Raw genomic sequence first — 6,731 nt, 5'->3', positions numbered from 1 at the left:
GAAAATGACGATGACTTAAGGGTTGGTCGTGGCTAAGGGGTAATCGGCGAGGTGGATAGAGCAAACTGCAACTGCTTGCTATTTTAAATTGTATTGAAGCATCCAAAAAGGATGCTTTATATTCATTGCAAATAGTTCAAGTTCATTTCCTGCTTTAACATTATTATGTTTGTATTATCAAAGACTAAAAGAGTACTTACTAAGGTTATCGCTATTGCTAGAAGGCTGGGCCGTCGTTGGAGCGTAGAGGCTATCTCCCTGGGGGGATCCTAATGATAAGGAAGAAGGATGAGATGAGGGTTTCACCATTCTACAACTATCAATCCCTCTAGGGAATAGTCTCCTTTAAAGATGTGCCCATTTGAACCTTGGTGGAATATATGCTAATTCTAATTACATTATTAGATGTAAGTAGTGGTATAAATTATGTTATTTAAACTCCACTAGTGCACCATGTCTTTTTCCTTGAACCCTTTTTTTTTAGAAATTTAATTACATTATTAGAAGTAAGTTGTTGCATAATTTATATTATTTAAATTATTTAGACACAATAACATAAATTATTTATGTCTAAATAGTTTATGTTATCTAGATGTAAATTGTTGGTATTTTAATGTTATTAAGGACGCAGGGAGAAGAGAGGAGGTAAACCATTTTCCTTAAACCCCAAAGTCCAAGCTTTTTGAAATTTTATTGGTAGTAATTGTCTTATGGGAACTTGGTTATTCTGGGCCCCCATTCATCTTGACTAACAACTACCCTAGAAGGGTTAGGGTGTGTGATCGGCTTGACAAAGACCCCACTAATAAAACTCAGCTATCGATTTTCCCTAATTGTTCTTTCAGACATTTGGAAAGAACTGGGTTTGATCATGCTCTATTAGTGTTTTTACATTTTAATGCCATGCCTAGAACTAATCGTCATTTCTATTTTGAGCATTTCTAGTTTGAATATGAGGAGGTTAAGAATATTGTTAAGAATGAACGGACTCATTCTCCTCTATTTTTTCTTTTACCTTAATTTGACTAATGTTAAGCATAAAATTTGTTACTGAAATAAGCATAGTCTAGGCAAGCTAGAAAATAAGATTGCTGAAGTTAATTTTATTATTTCTGATCTTGAAGCTAAAGATTGTGTTTGGAATCTCCCACAAAAAAAAAAAGGCTGTGAGCTTGTAAATTGCTTATAGAAAGCATACTACTCTTCTTAAGCAGGTGGATCTTTTGAAAAGACCAAAATACAAAATTTTCCCAAATTGCTACGTTGATTAAAAGGTGCCGAAATTTGTATTCTATATATTATCTCCTAATTCTAGTTATTATGTTGATAGCCGGATGGTATTGTGAATGAATTTTTTGAGTTTTATATGAATATTTGAAACATCCACATGTTGAATGTGGATAGTGCAATTTTGCTTGTTTTGCCTTCCCTAGAGCCTCTGAACAATCAAGCTCACTAAGCAATTTACCTTGAAAGAAATTAGAGTTACTTTGTGATCTATATCCAGTAAAGCCTTGGTCCTGATTGTTTACATGCTGACTTTAATAAGAGGTATTGGGATATTGTGGGAAACTCTTTCTATGAGACTTTTACCTTCTTTTAGAAAAATACCTTTCTACCTATTAACTAGGGGAAAACTCATATTGCGTTGACTCCTAAGAAGCCAAATCCTACTATTGTGAACATTTTTTATCCTTATATCCTCATACAATACTATATAGACTGTTAACCAAAGTGAAGCTTAATAGAATAAAGCCCTTCCTTCCTAGCTTAATGAGCATTGAACAATCTATTTTTGCGGCAAGGAGATCAATTCCTTATAACACTATTCTTGCCCAAAAGATAGTGCATTCCATTTATATGGGTAATAGAGAAAACCCTTATATGACTTTAATGTTAGGCATGGAAAATGCTTGATAAGGTAAGCTAGAATGCAATCTTAGAAATAATGAGATACATGGGGTTTGTGCAAGTTTGAGTTGACTATGTTTAAGACGATATGAGTAGTCTCAGCATATAAGTACTCTTCCTTTCTAGGCCTCAAGTTCGAGCTTATATTTTTTCTCCAAGTTTTACATTTATGAGTAATGGTAATGTGTCTCCCTAGATGAAAGGTTCCTATGGCATTAGACAAGGTGACCTATTATCTCCCTACCTTTTAATTCTTATTTCTCAAATTCTATCTGCTATGTTAAACCAAGCAATGAACATTGAGTGAGCTTGAGGGTTTCACCATTTTTAATAATACAAAGATTTGTCACATTATGTTTGTTGATGATATATTAAAAATCACTAAAATTATGCTATTAATTGTGATGCTTTAAATACTATTATGGTTAATTACTTATTGCTTACCAATCAGTGGGTTAGTCACACTAAATTAGCATTACACATTCCTACGTTTACCAATCCTATTATCGGTAAGGACATAGCTGCTAGTTTCGGTATCCATCACGGCTCCTTTACTTTTACTTGTCTAGGGCTATCCATCTAGTTGTCCATGCCTAGGTCATCTAGTTTACTAACTTAGTTAGTAGTCTAGGAGAACCTTGGGGGTGGAAATTGGCCCACCTAACTTAGATAGGGTGTGTTATTTTAATTAAATCTATTATTATTTTCCTTCTATCTTACCTTTTGGGTAATTCTCCTATATTTCTATGATTGTTCTTGATAAGATCAACTACTCTACTAGATTTTTTCTTTAGGTTAAATGGGAAATTTCTCAAGGTCTTCACCTTATTAGGTGAGATAAGTGCCAGTAGCCTTTAGCAAATAGTTAGTTGGAGATCCGCAATCTTTATGACAATAGAGTGAACCTCTCTGGGTTGAGAGCTATGGATAACCCAAATAAGATCTGCATGAAACAAATTCTAAGTCAATTTAGACTTCGTAGACCCTAATGTAAGCTTAAGACCACCAAGAATAAAGCTATGATTTATAAACATTTCCGTAACTCTAAGTTGTCTTAGAGAAGGTATACTCTTGGTTATTAGAGATGATAGATCCACTATCATTATAGCTAATCCTAAATTTTTTTCGGTCCATAAGATCCTCTAGTGTATCTTAGTTTTTAGGTAGAAATGGTTGGAATGCTCAAAAGATGGGTACTTATTTTGGTCCTATCATTTGGGAGATTGTTTATTCTTACCCTATCCTTTCCAATTCTATTGTTGATAAATTGGTAAGGTCTTCTTTTCCCTCAAGTTGTCTCCATATCCTCCTCTATTACTAAATTTCAGTCATATAGTGATTGGATTTCTACCTGGATGGATGGCCTCCACATCTTCCTCTATTCTCTCTTTTTAAGCTAGTCTACCTCTTACCCTTTAGCACGATAAAGTTGAGGATATTTGCCACATCCTTATCAGTTGTTCTACCACAAGACAATTTTAGGCCCATATAGAAAGACAGTTGGATATTAATTTCATATTTAAAGACTCGTGGATAGGAGGTGGCTGGATTAAGGAAGGGAAGAACAGGACCAAGAAGCAACAGCCTTCACATAAGGCATCCTCCTCATGTGTTATGGTACCTATGAAAAAATCAAAATGAAGTTATATTTCAACAAAAATCCTCATACACGTTGGACTAGCTCGTTCACGAAACTCTTGTGCTATCGCATAAGTATGATTCATCCAATCTATTGTTGACTCCTAGCAGGTAAGCACAATGTCAAAATGATGCTTGTGTGCTTTTGCCCAATTGGGGCAAGCAAATTCAACTCTAATACAACATGTTTAGGCTGCTCATGTAAGGGTTGGTTTTGTTTGTCACAACTACTTTAGGAAACCCATTTGAGTTGGAGCTTAGGGATACTTTGCACTTGATCTGCTTCATACTGGTGCACAAGCCCTTCTTAAATATGCTCTCCAAATAGGTAAAGATAGGTATTCCCTCTCAGAAGCTATCATTTTTTAATCTAATTCAAAAATTCTCATTCAAATTTTGTTTTAAAAAAAAAAGATTCTTCGTGACGCTTGTTTTATATCTTTAATGAGCACTTATTATCTTTTTTTACTAACATCTCTTTGAGCCACTGTTATAGGAAGGTTAAATAATCTACAAATTAGTTAGCGCCCTGTGCTCCTTTTAATAAATTTATTATGTTTGTATAGGTGCGATATTACCGAGTGTGTTAGAAATTGTGAGAACAATTTCATAATTCTTATGTCTGTACTTGTATTTGTCCCTCTTGAAATCAAATTATTTGCCGATAAGTTATCACAATATATATAGGAGTCGTTCATTAAAAATATCAATCTCCACATCATCAATAAATTGATGTAAGTGTACATGCTACGTATTTAGCTTCTTGTGTGTGTGTTATGCAACACATCATTGTTTGTACTTGACCAAGAAATTATAGCTTCTCCAAATGGAGAAACATGACCGAAAGTAGATTTACAATCATCTATATCCCCAGCAAAATCAACACCTGAATGTCCTATAGCTTTTATTTCATCAGCTTTACAACATAAGTTTGGGTCTTTTGTACCTTCAATATACTTAAAAAAATCTCTCTTATCCCTTTTCAATGCATTAATCTAGAGTTACTTTGATACCTCTTAATAAGACCTACAATATAACTTATGTCAAGTCGTGTACATCGAATAGCATATATTAAGCCTTCTTCTACTTGTGCATAAGATACACTTAGTTTCTTACATTATTAAGTTTGGTAATCTCCTTTAGATAACTTAAAACTTTTCTCAACTGGTTTTGATATTTGTTACATTTTTTATGTTAAATCTTTTAATGATTGGATCAAGATACTTTTCCTAACTTCAGCAAAGCATTTTTATTATTTTTATACTTAAGACATATGATGCATCTCACGAATTTTTTATTTCAAATTAATTATTATTTCCATCTAATAGAACATCATTAATATATAAATAATTATGACAACATGACTCCCATTTCTCATGAGATATACACCGTGATCTAACTTATTTACAACAAATCCAATCTTTAGCTTTATGTTAAATTTTTCATCTAAAAGTTCAAAAGTTCTTTCAACATCAAATCAAGTAATCTTGCTTGCAGTTTTTTTTAAAAGATCTTCTCGCGTTTTATATTTACCTTTTGTTACCTTTGTCAATATTGTGAAAAAAAAAATAGTTGGAGAATTTATTTGAGGGTGAGAAACGATTTTGATTTTTTTTTGTTTAAATATTTCTCTCAAAATTTGACATACATTATTTCTTGCTATATTGACTTTGTATATATGATTTGATATCATGATTTGCCATAAGACTGCCATATTTGTTATTTTTGTTAAGTTGGAACTTTTTGAAAAGTTTTGATCATATTTTTTTACTTTCTAGGTTTTATTGCAAATTGTCTTGTTTGATGATCATTGTGTTTGAATCTACTTGAAAACTTTAAAAAATTATGTCGACATAAATTGCTTGGAGGTAATTGCAAAACTTAAAGGGAGATTTGCACTAAAAAGTCCCTCAAATTAGTAAAAATTAGCTCTCCTATTATCAAATTATAATTTTAATTCTTTTCTACTAATTTAGTCTAATTTACCCTCTTTCTAGCCCAATGTAACCCAACCATTTAATCTAATCTATTAATCATTTTATTAAATCTCTAACTCATTAAACCTCTTTTCTTTTATCTCTCTCTCTCAGTTATTTTTCTCATTACACATCAAATTGATTTTTCCTCTCATCACCATTAAACCCAACTTCCTTTCTCATAAGTCCGTCTTCCTCTTCTTTATCTTCTCCCACTTCTTCCTCTTCTTCCCTTTTTTGCCTGCGAGTGCTTCACCTACTGCCCATGCCCATCAGAGGTTTCTGCTCTCATGAGCAACTCTCATCACACTCTATTGTTTGTTGCTTTACTTTTAAAATTTTCTTTTCTTTATTCTTCTTGCAAGTTTTGCTCACTATAGACAAATTGAGTCTGATATTTGTTTTGGAACTCATTTGGTCATTTATGATGTTTTATAAAGTAATTCTTCTTGGGTTTTGTTTTCTCCTTTTTTTTATTTTTTAAAATTTTATCATCTAGGTGACCTCTTGTTGATCTTTTTTGTTATGTCTATTTTGGGAATTTACTTTGAAGTGATTTAATTTAATTTGTTTTTATACTAAGCAAGAGTCTATGGTACCTTTTTAATATTCCTTAATTTGCAAAGTCACTTTATTTTGTGAACTTTGTATTAGTGTTCTATTAGCTATAATTTTGTTTTTCTTTTCAATTTTTGTTCATTTTTGTGTTTTTTCAATCAGATAAGCTGTTGCATATAATTTGTTCTTTAACCTAAGACCTAAGTTTACTCTAGGAACTATTAGCATACATTTCCAAATCGCACACCACAACTTCTTGATTCCACCTAAGGAGGTAGAACTTAACTAACTTATGTAAGTCAAAAGTTTATAGATCGATTTGTAGCTAAAGGCGCCGGATTTAGAAACATACCAAACAAGCTTGTCCTGTTGTTATGAGGATGAGAACTTAATTGGATCTGGGCCATCCAGTCAATGATAGAATGAGGAAAGATACCTTTTTATGAGGGCTAATTCCAATCATTATCCAATATGAAGTCACTAATTTTGTTGATATTATTCAGTAGAGTAACCTCCTCCAGACAACAGCGCGATGACCATTTATTATCCAAGATATTAATTGATGCACCATTACCAACGACCCATAAAGCGTTGGAGAAGGGAGCATCCCTTATATGTTTAATTGCTTGTCGAGTTCAAGAGAATTTT

The 6,731-nt window shown here is 32.7% G+C and overlaps 1 protein-coding gene across 3 annotated transcripts in view; it reads left to right on the top strand.

Moving 5' to 3' along the window:
* The first annotated feature begins 3,439 nt into the window (after window positions 1–3,439).
* The window catches only part of LOC140777566 (ribulose bisphosphate carboxylase/oxygenase activase, chloroplastic), a 61,595-nt gene continuing 58,303 nt past the window's right edge, over window positions 3,440–6,731 (top strand). For 2 of the 3 annotated variants that reach the window (XM_073121769.1, XM_073121768.1), the window contains exons 1-2: window positions 3,440–3,660; window positions 3,786–3,877. The gene's annotated coding sequence lies outside the window, so the exon portion shown is untranslated. Of the gene's footprint in view, window positions 3,878–6,731 lie in introns of all 3 variants that reach the window. The other variant, XM_073121770.1, reaches the window with a different exon arrangement.

This window comes from Typha angustifolia, chromosome 15 (assembly GCF_048772165.1).
Source record: "Typha angustifolia cultivar Huaian chromosome 15, ASM4877216v1, whole genome shotgun sequence".
Taxonomy (NCBI): Eukaryota; Viridiplantae; Streptophyta; class Magnoliopsida; order Poales; family Typhaceae; genus Typha; species Typha angustifolia.
The sequence above is the reverse complement of the archived record's forward strand: the minus strand, read 5'-3'. Positions and strand labels throughout refer to the sequence as shown.